The following is a 14,806-nucleotide window of genomic DNA, read 5'->3' as shown; positions in this document are numbered from 1 at the left end:
CTGATGCTATGATAGTGGATTATGTGTGTGTGTGTGTGTGTTTGTATGTTCATACATGCAAAGTGCGTGGGTTGTCTCAGTTTGAAGGTGCACGGATGACATCATTACTTTTGAAAATAGCAACTGCAAATGAAGTCAATTTTCTGATACCAACATACCTTATAAGCACACACACATGCAAGCACACACATGCACACTCAGTGTCATCACCACCTAAAGCCTCCAATTGCAGGTTAGGGTTACCATAGCAACCAAAAGAGATAATGGCCATATAGTTGGGCACATGCCGCAGGGTATGTGTATGTGTGTGTGCACGCATCGGTGTGTGTGAAAGAGAAAGAGGGACAGAGATATCGGTGTCAAAAAGTCACTGACACCAAGAGGATGATAGGTAGTCATCTTCTGCTATAATGCATAAGGCAAAATGGCACAGACCTGAATGATCATAATAGGAGCCTTTTAGTTTACAGATACTTCTAGTTTACAGAAAGGAATGATCAAATATATCATAAGGAGTGGGCATTGTTATAACCACACAGCCTAGGAATGTGAATACTAACACAGTGATTAAAGTTGCCTTAAGTCTCTAAGATGGGATCCTGCTGCATGACACTTTAATAGTATGGATATGTGTAAATCATTTATCAGTTTTGTGCAGTACCTCAAGGCAATGCTTCTCAACTGGTGGGTTGCAATCCAAAAATGAGTGAATCTGTTCTGACTGGGTCACAGCTTGCAGGGAAATGAACCATTATCAACTGCAAAGAAGTAAATGAATTAAAAAAGGTGTATAAAAAATGGTAGGGTACCAAATAAATATTCAGGAAACATTGTTATTGTTAACTACTACTATTTAAATAGTCTTTTTAAAATAGTGTTCTGTTCATTTAACCCTTATGCACTGTTCAAATTTACCATCCGTTTGTTATGTTGGGGATAAAAACATCCACTGAATTACACTGCTGTATAATATATATATATAAATATATAAATCCATTGGTTTTACATAAATCTGTAAATCCACCTCAGTCCTGTTCAAAATTAATAAATTGTTTAGAAAATTACAGGATTTTAACTGTTTTTGATTGTCAAATTCACAAATAATGTCACTGATCTGTTGGAAAACTCACAAAATGATGTATTTTTAATATAAAAGTAATTGTGCACTAGATTCTTACCTTTTGTCACAGTCTAGTAACAACATTGGTTTTGAGATTTTTAGATTTTCCTTTTTTCTCCCTAATTTACTGTTGGTTGCTGTTTTTGCCTCATTGACCTCTATTATAACCACATTTGATGGTCTTTGTTTTTGTTTACTCCATGTAGTTCTGAGAGCTGAGATGCATATTTTAATTTTCTCAGACATATCAAGGTAAGTGCATAAAGCCCACTCTCACAGACACACATGCACACTTTAATTTGCTATTATGCTCCATATACAATCCAGAAAATAAGCCTTTTTTTGCTCAGACCCATCTAAAGGGTTAATGGTGCCAACTGATGATCAAGAGTAAAAAAATTTTATTTTACCTCTTCCCAAGAGAGAAAACCACCAACAATCAAAAATGTATGATTATATGGTGTCATGGTTTTCTAATAAATCATAATAAAAAAAAAGCGTTATAATGGAAGTCAATGGGGCAAAAACACCAACAATAAATTAGGGAGAAAAAAATTTAAATCAAAGTCAATGTTCAAGACTTTGATAAAAGGTTTAAAAAGTCCATTCCATAATTACTTTTTATATTGAAAATGTCATTTTTTTCTTTTTTTTCACCAAATCAGTACATCATTTACGAATTTGGCAATTAAATAGTTTAAATCCTGTGATTTTCTAATTTAATTTGATCAGGACTGAGGTCAACAGATTTTTGCAAAAAAAAAATAAAAAATTGCAAAAAAAAAAAAAAAAATCACAGCAGTTTAACTTATTGGATTTTTTAGGAAAACAAGGGTAGTAAATTTGCCCAGAGTGTTTTTTTTTTTTTTTAAGCAATTTTGTGAAATATTAGTCAAAATAAGATTTGCCACTAAAATCATTCTGCTAGCTGAAAAACTGAAAAATTAAAGGCCAAATCAAGACAAATTCAATTTGAAAAAGCAAATTCCAGTTGACTTGCATTTAATGAATCATTACGGTTTCAGTAAAACAAACAACATCGTAAAGGATGATTTAATTAACAGTTTTTCAAATATTTTTAGGATACTTTTTGTATGATAACAAGTTTTTATTTTATTGTTGACAAAAAAATACAGGCTAAAAAATAAACCAATATAAACATATCAGTTCAATTACCCCCACCCTACTCCTCTACGGTCTCTTCAAACTGGGGCATCCAATGAACAGAGGTTAACAGAAAAACTAAAACAAAGTACAGTATCAAGCATCAAATATGCAAAATTAGGCAATCATTCTAGATCCTGATCATGGTTTTGTTCAATAAACATGGATATTTTGTCAGCAGCTGAAGTGCAGATCTTTAATGTACTCATTTGTACCAAGTTCACTAAAGCTGTGAATAATTCCGACATTATAATGTCGTAGTGTTGTATCAACCACTCGTACATGTCCAAATTGCGTGGAGGCAGCCAATGTTGGGCTAGTAGTTTCTTTGCAGAAGCCAGCCAGCCAAACAGCTTTTTGTAGCTTGGTGAGATTCAATGTATAATCATCGCTCAGTAATAGAACGAATGGATCCACTGACACAGGATATTCAATTCTTTTTAGATAACACTTATGATAACCTGTTCTTATATTAGTTTTTGTTTAAAACTTTATTAATCCTATTTGAGTCATGGTTGTGCTATGCAGTAAAGCTTATGAAAAAAACACTTCTTTAAACAGGAACTGCAACATCAAACGCAGGCAGGACAAAAAGTTGTGGCAATACAATACCGGACAAAGGAATGAATTGAACTCAAGGATACAAAGACATGATTTAACAGATTACAAACAGGGATATGACACAGGTAGAACTACAAAAACTAACAAATGACGGGAAAACTGAACAAAGGAATCGCATGACATAACAAAGCACAGGGAACACATGACAGGTAAACAAAGCACCGTCACAATTTGGGGTAATAGGTATAGAATTTCAGATTTTCTTGGTGCTTCACAAATATATAATTAACATTTGACACATACTAATACTTAGACAATACTAAATATATACATACTAAGGAAATATCACTGACAACAACGTTGTCAAATAATGGGAAAAAAGCTAAGTATGTACTTTAAAGTCACATGTGAAAATAAAGATTTAATCCATATCAATCAAAATTAAATTATTTAAATAGATAGCGGCGACATGGTGGCTCAGCGAATAGCACTGTCACCTGGTTTGAGCAAACTAACCCAGTTTCAGTTTCAGTTTGCATGTTCTCTACGTGTTCGCATGGGTTTTCTCTAGATGCTCCGGTTCCCCAAAAACATGGAGTATGGGTGAATTGGGTAAGCTAAATTGGTCATAGTGTATGTGTGTGAATGCGAGAGTGCATGGGTGCTGGGTTGCAGTTGGGAGGGCATCCGCTGTGTAAAACATATGCTGGATAATTTGGCAGTTCATTCCACTGTGGCATCCCCTGATAAATAAAGGGATTAAGCCGAGGGAAAAAATGAATAAATATTGGATGGCTTGATCATTTTAATTTATTCAAGCAAATGTGTTTAAGTCTGAAGTTGCAGAGACCTAAATGTTGCATTGTTTAGCCAGCACCTGGACGTGGATGCACTGGGGTGCGGTTTTTCTACATGTCAATGTTTATGAATAGACTACATCAAAAAGAACATGAGTAATCTTGACAAACTGTACATCAGTTAAAAGCTACAACCCTCAAGCACCCATTGCAGCTAGATGTTTTTCAATGGGAAGCGTATAAAGAATGTATTCGCTAGGTTTGTGTAAGTTGTACAGAAAACGCTTATTAGATATGGAGTACATATCATCGTAATAACAACACACACACACGCATTCATTGCTGTACATCACGGTTTATTTTGAAAGGTAAGAGTTCACAGAAAACACCCCAGAGCACATTTATTTTACCAACACAAGTGTTGAATTATGGATGGTCATTCATTTGTTTGTGTCACCGTTTCTGCAGGAGACCTATTGTTTACATCGCTTTAACATTTTACTTACACACAAAAACGGCGTCTTTTTAGTAAAAGGCAAGTCGATGTCATAGCTTACAGTGTTACAGATAAAACGAGACCACAATCTGTTATAATTATTCAGCAACTGTAAATGTTTTAGTTTGGGAAGGTCATTTTTCAGAAAATGCCTTTGACGGTGAGGGAAAGGAGGACACCGATATAGTCTTAGAAAACTTTACAGAAATCGTTTTTCATGCTATCTTCATCAAATTTAAAAATATAAACTCATCAAACATTTGGCTTTCAAGTCATATTTTTTTCTAGGACATTACATTAATGTTTTTCTGTGTGTGTATATGGAAAAACAAATATTGAACACAATACAATTTTTTTTTCCTCATGACTTCATAATGTATAACTTTTTATATTTTTAACATGTAACTTCATTTTACCACAGTAAAGATCGAAATGTCTTCTTTCCAATGATACACAGTTTGTGTTTGTAGCTTACTGGAGTCAGGAGCGGTTACTTTTTAAATTTAGGTAGGTGTAAATCCCCAAAATTGAGTGCTAAATTAACAATAAAAAAATTTTGGCAACTATTTTTTTTTTAACACAATAGTTAGGTTAGTCCAGAATTTGTTGATGCGTGTATGGAGATAAAGAGAAACAAAGAAAGATTAAAAAAAATAATAAAAAGTGGAAGGCTCATGTATCTAAATTCTTATTATCACCACCTTTTATTTGATTTTTTTCCTCTTTCAGACTTGAACAGATTTAATAAAGCGAGTGCGAAGACTGAAGTAGCTCAGATAGAAGACATTGAGCTAAATGTTCTTCTTGATATCTCAGAGCCAAATGCACTCAGAATAAATAAATCTGTCTTGTTTTTACCTCTCTCTCTCTCTCTCTCTCTCTCTCTCATCTTGTTTCTCAATGCCCCCGCAGTGACAGGGCTTTTAAAAATAGCTGCTCTTCCTCCTGATTACGGCACGCGTCTTGATTAATTACAGTGTTTGAGGTGTTACTGTGGGGTGGGTGTGATGGTTGTGGGAGAGGAGCATTGAAATGACTGAGAGAACTGGAGAGAGGGAGCACACTGAACACAATATGAAGAACTTGCATTAAAATCTTGTGCCACCAAAAGTTTTTGGTGTTTGATGCCAATGGATGACAGACCTCTACCCAACTCTCTATACTGGCTCCATGAAGTCACATGCAGTGCTTAGCTGTGATTCTTTCACAGACTTCTACAGTGTAAAGATCTTGATGGTTCTGTGGGTCTTGTCTATCAAATCTGATCTTTAATTTGTATTGTCTATTGAATTCAAGTCACGTGATTGGCTGGACCATTCCTCAGCTTTATTTTCTTTCTCTAAAAGCATTTGAGTTTTCTTGACTGTTTTGGATCACTGTCTTGCTGCATTGTCCACCCTGGTTTCATCTTCATCCTGCTAATGTAGATGTTGGACAGAAGCAGCTAATATTCATTCACAAATGACGAGGGGCAGAGGGTTGCTAAAGAACTACTGAGAGATTTCAGCTGCTGTCTGGGCTTTCACTGCCTTTCTGCATATAACTTGTTTCATGTGTTCAATACTTTTCACCTGTGTTGTTTACTTTTATTTTTCATTAGTTGTCTAATTAGTTGTCTAATTAGTTGGACTTCTTTAGTTGTTACCAACATCCAGTGAAAATTTCAAGTTCACAGCATCTTTATAAATAGGTTTTCTGAGAAAAATGAGAATGTGTTTAATACTTATTTATCCCACTGTATGTGTTATTTAATATTATTATTATATACAGTCAAGCCTGAAATTATTCATACCCCTGGAGGAAGTTTTAGAACTGCAAATAATATCAACATATGTCCTGATATTTTTGTTTTCAGACTTTCTTAAACTCCAATGAATCGCCTAAACAGATTTGACTACATTTTACATTGAATGTTGAAATCAAGTCAGTTAGAATGTTATAATAATAATAATAATAATAATAATAATAATAATAATAATAATAATAATAATGATAATAATAATTCTTACATTTATATTGTGCTTTTCTGGGCACTCAAAGCGCTTTACACAATGGGGGAATCTGCTCATCCAGCACCAGTGTGCAGCATTCACCTGGATGACGCGACGGCAGCCATTTTGCGCCACACCGCACATCACACACCAGCTGAATGGTGGAGAGGAGACAAAGTGATGAAGCCAATTATGACATGGGGGATAATTATAAGGCCATGATGGACAGAGGCCAGTGGGCAGATTTGCCAGAATGCCGGGGTTAAACCCCTACTCTTTCACGAAGGACATCCTGGGATTTTTAACAACCACAGAGAGTCAGGCCCTCGGTTTAACAGCTCATCCAAAAGACGGCACTCACTGAACAATATACAGTCTCCTTCACTATACTGGGGCATTAGGACCCACACAGACCACAGGTTGGGCACCCCCTGCTGGCCTCACTAACACCACTTCCAGCAGCAACCTAGCTTTCCCATGTGGTCTCCCATCCAGGTACTGACTAGGCGCAGCCCTGCTTAGCTTCAGTGGACGACCATGTGAGAGTTGCAGAAAGCTAGCTGCTGTTATCAAACATCTCTCACACTGAACTCTTTTTTTTTATCATAATGTCTTTTCTTGGCCAGCAAATCAGAATAGCTGGACAGTTTTTTATTAACATTATTTTAAGAGCTTATGTCATCAAATGGAGTCAGATAAAGAATAATAGTGTCAGTGTCTGCCAGCTGATTGAAATGTGTTAAGCTTTATGCATTATCAAAACTGCAAAAATCTGATGATCAGTGATAATCATACTAAGAAAATAAAATTAATTTTTCCCAAAAATCTATGATGCCCAATAGGAAAATGTATAAATATATAGTCAAGCCCGAAATTATTCAATCCCCCGGGGTCTGAATAATCATGAATAATTTCAGGCTTGACTGTATATATTAGGGCTGTCAATTGGCCATGAGTTAAGTCTCATATTATTCACACTTTTTATCTGTTCTAAATGTACTTTAAATGAATATGTTGCATTTTGCAGCATAACTACATCAGGAACTTAATGTAAGCACACACAATAGGAGACTAAATATCTATACAGTAAATACATTTGCAATTATGTAATTTATTATTTTTAGACATTATTTAAGACATAATTGTGAAGTGTGTTTTGTTTCTGCATTGGTGAAAAATTAGCAAAATACGTAGTTTTAGAAATCCCCAAGAAGAAACATGTTTGATATTCTGTTTTCAGTCGAATGCTTCATTATTGGTGTAAAATATGGTATGGATATTTGCAAATGTTGAGATAAATTTGCAGCGCGTTTCTTTAGTTGTTTGTTTTGTGATCAAATCACAACACATGTGCTGTCAAATTGATAAAGATTGTTACTTTATTTGCTGGTGTTTTTTGTAATTGCATGTGCTTTCTTAAATTGCATAGCGTTAAGTTCTCTCGGCCACCGTACCTCTTGAAAATCAGTGTGCAATTCTGAATGTGCTCTGTACAGGTGAGTGGACTTGACAAACCACCTATTGTTCACACTTTCTCCTCTCCTTCAAAAGAACTTGTTAAACTTGTAGACTTAGTAACTTAGACTTGTCATTGCATTTACAGTTGAAGCTAGAACAATTAGCCCCCTTTGATTTTTTTTTTACCTTTTTAAATATTTCCCAAATGATGTTAAACGGAGCAAGGAAATTTTCACAGTATGTCTAATTATATTTTTTTTTCTGGAGAAAGTCTTATTTGTTTTATTTCGGCTAGAATAAAAGCAGTTTTTAATTTTTAAAAATCCGTTTTATGATAAAAATTATTAGCCCCTTTATGCTATATATTTTTTGATAGTCTGCAGAACAAACCATCATTAAACAATAACTTACCTAATTACCCTAACCTGCCAAGTTAACCTAATTAACCTAGTAAAGCATTTAAGTGTCACGTCAAGCTGTACAGGAGTATCTTGAAAAACATCTAGTAAAATATTATTTACTGTCATCATGACAAAGATAAAATAAATCAGTTATTAGAAATTATTCAAACTAATATGTTTAGAAATGTGCTGAAAAAATCTGCTCTCCGTAAAACAGAAATTGGTAGGGGGAAGAAAAAAACAGGGTGGCTAATAATTAAGGGGGGCTAATAATTCTGACAACTGTATAAACTGCTACTCTCTGTTGATTTGAGAGCTTCTTTTATCCTCACTTGTAAGTTCTTAAAAGCATCTGCAAATTGAATAAATGTAAACGCCATCTTAAATGATTCCTTTTTAATTAACTTCTCATTTCAGACAGGAAAAAAGTAGTGTTGTGGTTTTAATTGAAACGAGTAAGAAAAACAGATTTTCATTTTGGAGTGAGCTAAAAACTGTAATCCATCATAAAAATATACTGCACAGTATTTCTACAACTTAACTTCAGAGCTTTGTTGAGTCAGTAGGCCTCCAACTGTTATATTTTGTCAAAACAACTATACTGTCACCTAGTGGATATTTCAGACATTTTAAAGCCCTAATGTTCATTCAGTTCTGTAAAAAAAATCATGGACTTGGAGTTGATAAAGACTCCTTAAAACCAAATTAACAACAATAACAACAATAAAATAAGATAATTAAGTCAAGTATTTAAAGCGATCTATGAATAACCAAAAATATTTTCTAATGATTCTGGAAAGCTGATGTGGTCTATACATGCTCTGTCACAAGCACAGTCAGCTGGCTTGTTTGTTTCAATACAAAACAGTTGAATAAGTCTATAATTCTATAATTGAATAAGTCTATAAACAATAGCCTAGTGGTTAGCGCACTGAAAGTGCAGTAGCACTTCAGGGCGTCCCGAGTTCGAATCCCAGCTGTCCTATACTGTCCTATCCTCTCAATAAAGACCAAAAAATAAAAATAAAAATAAAAACTGTTGAATAATACTGTGTTTTATTATTATTATTACTCACAATAATAATAATAATAATAATAATAATAATAATAATAATAATACAGCAACAACAACAACATAATGAAATCAATCACCCTTCCAACAATAAAGACAAGAAAACCTCATTAAAAATGAAGAGAAAAAAAAAAAGAAAAAGGGGATTACCTGCTTGTTCTCAAGTCTCTTTTATGAGGCTGATGTGTAGATCAAAGTCCTTACTGCAATAATAAGCAAACAGTATTTGTTTGTATTTATACTTTAATTTATTTCACAATTGTTTTTATTTCAAACTCTTTGTTTTTATTTGTATTTGTTTTGTTGTAACTTTATTAATATTATAGAAGTTGCCTTCAGAAAATAAACATACTTAAAGACTTCAGTTCTCAGTCTGTGACCCAAACAACTCCAATAGTATCTTGATGCAAACTCAAATGCAAGCTGAGACTGCATATCTCAGACATGCAATAACAGACACAGTGCACTTAATGGAGTTAATGACATTACTGTGAGGGGTAGGGTTGGGGTGGGTTTAGGTGTGCTTACAGCTGCACCTGGTTTCTCAACAACTTCCCTGCTTCAATCTCACTATCATTCAATCATTTTAAGAGAGAATTCCTATAAATATAATAATTTCCTACTTTCCCTAACTCCACACTTTTAACAGATCTTTTCCTCAGTTCAGCGAGGAACAGGGGACACATTCTGCATGCTGGACAATGGACTTCCTTCCCCACACTGTAAAACCCAACACTCAACTTTATCAAATGAATTGAGTGTAGTTAACTCAAAGTTGACCAAAAGTTAATTCTACTCATTTGAAAAGAGTTTTGAACTCGTTGTTGAAGGTAATGAGTTCATTTAATAACTTATTCAACTTAAAAAGAGTAAATTCACAGTACTCTACTGTACATAGATTCGTTTTTTTTTTTTTACTCAAATAGTTTGTAGCAATCAGTTTCCTCAAACGATTTGAGTTGACTTAACGTATTAGGTTTTACAGTACTCAGTTTGAGTTCTCTTCATTTATTGGGTTTTACTGTGCTCAAATTGCTTCGTTTATTTAAATGGATTAAGTTCACAGTACTCATTAGGATTTGTTTTTAAACTTAAATGGTTTGCTGCAAACGGTTTCATCAAATGGTTTGAGTTACCTTAACTTTTGGGGTTTTACAGTGTGTAAAGCTCTATCTGAATGACATTTTCACAAGTTTTCTATAACTCAAATTCCCTTTCTTGTATTGACTTTCGGCCACAGGTGTCACTCTTCCTCTTTAGACAATCTGTGGAGGAGATACACACAATGCCTGGTAGAGAGAGAGTGTCACTCAGCATTGAGTACGAACAGCAGATGATGAATTTGAGGACAGTGCCATCTTGTAGCCATTTTATTTAACATTTCTTGTAGATCTCTATACCATAAAGCACAAGTCTAAATTACATAAAAGTTGAAGAAGGAAAATTTGTGTTTGTTCAATTTACCTTACCTGCATGTTTTTACACATAAAAAGACATTCTGTCCCAGCTGTGATTTGAATGTGGTTGATTCTGTGAGCGTTCATACAGCTTAAATGTCCCAATTTTTTGTATCACTTTATTATAACTTAATAATTTAAGCATTAGCAAAGAGTTTATTCTACATTAGTAAGCAGTATACACTGTAAAACCCAAAAGGTTTAGGAAACTCAAACCATTAGAAGAAACTGATTGCAACAAACCATTTAAGTTCAAAAACTAATCCTAATGAGTACTGTGAACTTAACCTATTCAAGTAAAAAAGCAATTTGAACACAGTAAAACCCAATAAATGAAGAGAACTCAAATCAAATGCAAAACGTTCGAGGTTGCAGAAGTAACCCTTCGTTCCCCGAGGAGGGGAACGGAAGTGCCATGAATGGGAGGATTCGGATCAGAAGCCGCTTATCTGGAGAGTATTGAACGGGCCAATGAATGAAATTAATTGGCAGCGTAAGCTTGCGCAGGTGTGCGACATCTGCAATTATCTCAGCATATAAGCACACCTGAAGCCAGCAGACGCCATCCTTTTAAGCTGAAGAGACTTTTAAACAGCTAAGGGACAGTCATTATGGCGACGGAATATGGCACTTCCGTTCCCCTCCTCGGGGAACGAAGGGTTACTTCTGTAACCTCGAACGTTCCCCTTCGGTTGGGGAACTTCAGTGCCATGAATGGGAGAATATGGAAAGCGCCATAATGACTGCACCTTACCAACACCCCCGATGAGGAGATAGTCAAGCAAGCGTGACGCACCCACATGATGGGGGGCGCGGTCCTCCAACGTGTCCCTGGCCCTAATTTATCCTACTTCAACAGAAGTTTTACGGATTTAGATATATTTTTTGGGAAGTCGTGAGCATCTAGATAATTCTAGGAAATACGACAGTACGTTGGGAAGCGTGCAATCCCGATAGGGAGGACGCTGCGGAGGCCATCCGTTACCCAAGGGGGGGATAGATGGCAGAATTTACCTATGGACTAGCCCTAAAAAGGGGGAGTACGCATAGCAAAAGAGTGGTTAGCGGAGAGGGAAGACACGGGTCCGCCCAGGGGGGGGACTTAACCGTGGCGGAATAAGCATATGGGATCGCCTAGTGGGGATCACGCATAGCAGGCACCTATACCCAAAACACGGGCTGACCAGCGGGCAGACCTACAACGTAGTGGGCCAGCAAGTGACTCCTCCGCTGAGTCAGTGCTGGGGGCCACGGAGGAATCTGCAGGGCTCACCTGACGGGGAACTTTACTGACAGATAAAAAAGGCGCACGTACCTCCGTGTTTAGGGAGAATGGCGCCGCAAGCGTGTTTCAACACCCTACCGAGTTGTCTCCTCAATCACCAAAGGGTTACCTAATACCCTTGAGGAAACCGGCTCCACTCGCAGATTGTAAAACCTTGCAAATGTGTTGGGTGTCGCCCAGCCCGCAGCTCTAAAGATGTCTGTTAGAGAGGCGCCGCGTGCACGCGCCCAAGAGGATGCAACGCTCCGAGTGGAGTGTGCACGTACTCCCGGGGGACACGGCTGACCTCGACTCGAATAAGCGAGTGAAATGGCATCCACAATCCAGTGGGATAATCTTTGTTTCGATACGGCACTTCCCTGCTGCCGACCGCCATAACAGACAAAGAGCTGCTCAGATGATCTAAAATTCTGAGTACGGTCCACATAAATGCGCAGAGCGCGAACTGGACAAAGTAAAGAAAGGGCTGGGTCTGCCTCCTCCGGGGGCAGCGCTTGCAGGTTCACTACCTGATCTCTAAAGGGGGTGGTAGGAACCTTGGGCACATAACCGGGGCGGGGTCTCAGGATAACGTGAGAGTAATCCGGCCCGAATTCCAGGCACGAGTCACTGACCGAAAATGCCTCCAGGTCCCCGACCCTCTTGATGGAGGCCAACGCAACCAGCAGAGCTGTCTTCAGGGACAGAAATCTTAGAGATACTGATTCGAGTGGCTCAAAGGGATCGGATCGCAGACTCGTGAGAACGAGGGCGAGATCCCAAGAGGGCATGAGAGGGGGGCGAGATGGATTAATTCGCCTAGCACCCCTAAGGAACTGGATGACCAGGTTATGCTTTCCCACGGTGCCGCCAGCTACCGCGCTATGATAAGCGGAGATGGCGGCCACGTAAACCTTGAGAGTGGAGGGCGACAGCCTGCTGTCCAACTTCTCTTGAAGGAAAGAGAGCACAACACTAATCTGGCAATTTCGGGGGTCTTCTCTGCGAGAGACGCACCATTCAGTGAATAGACTCCACTTCAGGGCGTAGGCGCGCCTCGTGGAGGGGGCTCTAGCCTGAGTGATGGTATTAACCACCGCAGTCGGTAGGTTACCTAAGTCTTCCTCGCGTCTAGGGACCACACGTGGAGGTTCCAAAGATCGGGGCGAGGGTGCCAGATGGTGCCCTGTCCCTGAGAGAGTAGGTCCTCTCTCAAAGGGATCCGCCAGGGGAGGGCCGTCGCGAGGAGTGAGAGCTCTGATATCCAGGTCCGGTTGGGCCAAAGGGGCGCAACTAGCAGAACCTGTTCCTCGTCCTCCCTGACCTTGCACAGAAACTGCGCGAGCAGGCTCACTGGGGGAAACGCATACTTGCGCATGCCCCGAGGCCAGCTGTGGGCCAGTGCATCCGTGCCGAGAGAGCCCTCGGTCAGGGAAAAAAACAACTGGCAGTGAGCGTTCTCGGGGGAAGCAAACAGATCGATCTGGGCCTCCCCGAATCGCGCCCATATCAGCTGAACAGACTCGGGGTGGAGTCTCCATTCTCCAGGGCGTAACAGCTGTCGTGAGAGCGCATCGGCTGCACGATTGAGCGTGCCTGGGACGTGAATGGCGCGCAGCGATTTCAGCCGCGGGTGACTCCAGAGGAGCAGACGGCGGGCGAGCTGAGACATGCGGCGAGAGCGCATACCCCCCATGCGGTTAATATACGCCGCCGCCGCCGTACTGTCCGTCCTGACCAGCACGTGTTGCCGCTCCAGCACCGGTAAAAAGCGGTGGAGAGCGAGGAACACTGCCAACAGCTCTAGGCGATTGATATGCCAATGCAGCTGGGCACCCTTCCAGAGGCCCGCAGCCGCATGCCCGCGACACACGGCCCCCCAACCCGTGTTGGAAGCGTCTGTTGAAACAACAACATGGCTGGACGCCTGTCCTAGAGGCACACCGGCCTGTAGGAACGAGGGGTCGTTCCAAGGGCTGAGGGCGCGGCGACACAGCGCAGTAACCGAGACCCGGTGTGTGCCCGCGTGCCATGCGCGTCTGGGGACCCGATCGTGAAGCCAGTGCTGAAGTGGTCTCATATGGAGCAACCCGAGCGGCGTGACGGCGGCTGCGGATGCCATATGCCCCAGGAGCCTCTGAAAGAACTTCAGTGGGACCACTAGTTTGCTGTCGAGCTCCCTCAGACAGTTCAGCAATAGGCGAGCGCGTTCCTCGGAGAGGTGCGCTACCATGGTGATCGAGTCCAGCTCCATCCCGAGAAAAGAAATCCTCTGCACGGGGGCGAGTTTGCTCTTTTCTCGGTTGACCTGAAGCCCCAGTAGGCGGAGATGCCGAAGCACCTCGTCCCTGTGCATAATCAATTGCTCCCGCGAGTGGGCTAAAATCAGCCAGTCGTCGAGATAACTGAGTATGCGAATGCCCGCGAGCCGAAGGGGCGCTAGGGCACCCTCCGCAAGTTTGGTGAAGACCCGCGGAGACAGAGAGAGCCCGAAGGGGAGGACCTTGTACTGCCACGCTCGACCCTCGAACGCAAACCGCAGAAATTGGCGGTGGCGTGGAAGAATGGAGACATGGAAATACGCGTCCTTCAGGTCTATGGCTGCAAACCAATCCCGAGGACGAACGCATTGGAGAATGCGCCTCTGCGTGAGCATTCTGAACGGCAGCTTGTGCAGACAGCGGTTCAAAACGCGCAGATCTAGGATTGGCCGTGACCCACCGCTCTTTTTGGGTACGATGAAGTATGGGCTGTAAAACCCACTCTCCATCTCGGCTGGAGGAACCGGCTCGATTGCACCCTTCGCCAGGAGGGCAGCAATCTCCTCTCGCAAGACAGGGGCGGACAGGGGGTTGACCCTGGAGAAATACACGCCCGTAAACTTGGGGGGCCGTTTCGCGAACTGAATCGCGTAACCGAGTCTGATTGTGCGTATGAGCCACCGCGAGGGGCTGGCCCGCGCTAACCAGGCAGGCAGAGCCCTCGCTAATGGAGTCATCGCTACAATCGCTGACGTACCAGCGGT

The 14,806-nt window shown here is 40.3% G+C and overlaps 1 long non-coding RNA gene across 1 annotated transcript in view; it reads right to left on the bottom strand.

The window, feature by feature from the left end:
* The window catches only part of LOC141381173 (uncharacterized), a 70,085-nt gene that overhangs the window by 25,401 nt on the left and 29,878 nt on the right, over positions 1-14,806 (bottom strand). Inside the window, exon 3 of the long non-coding RNA XR_015480638.1 lies at positions 662-758. This is a non-coding gene — a long non-coding RNA (uncharacterized LOC141381173). The remainder of the gene's footprint in view (positions 1-661; positions 759-14,806) is intronic.

Source organism: Danio rerio, chromosome 3, assembly GCF_052040795.2.
Source record: "Danio rerio strain M-AB ecotype USA chromosome 3, GRCz13ab, whole genome shotgun sequence".
In the NCBI taxonomy this organism is placed as follows: domain Eukaryota; kingdom Metazoa; phylum Chordata; class Actinopteri; order Cypriniformes; family Danionidae; genus Danio; species Danio rerio.
This window is presented reverse-complemented; position numbering and strand designations above follow the sequence as displayed.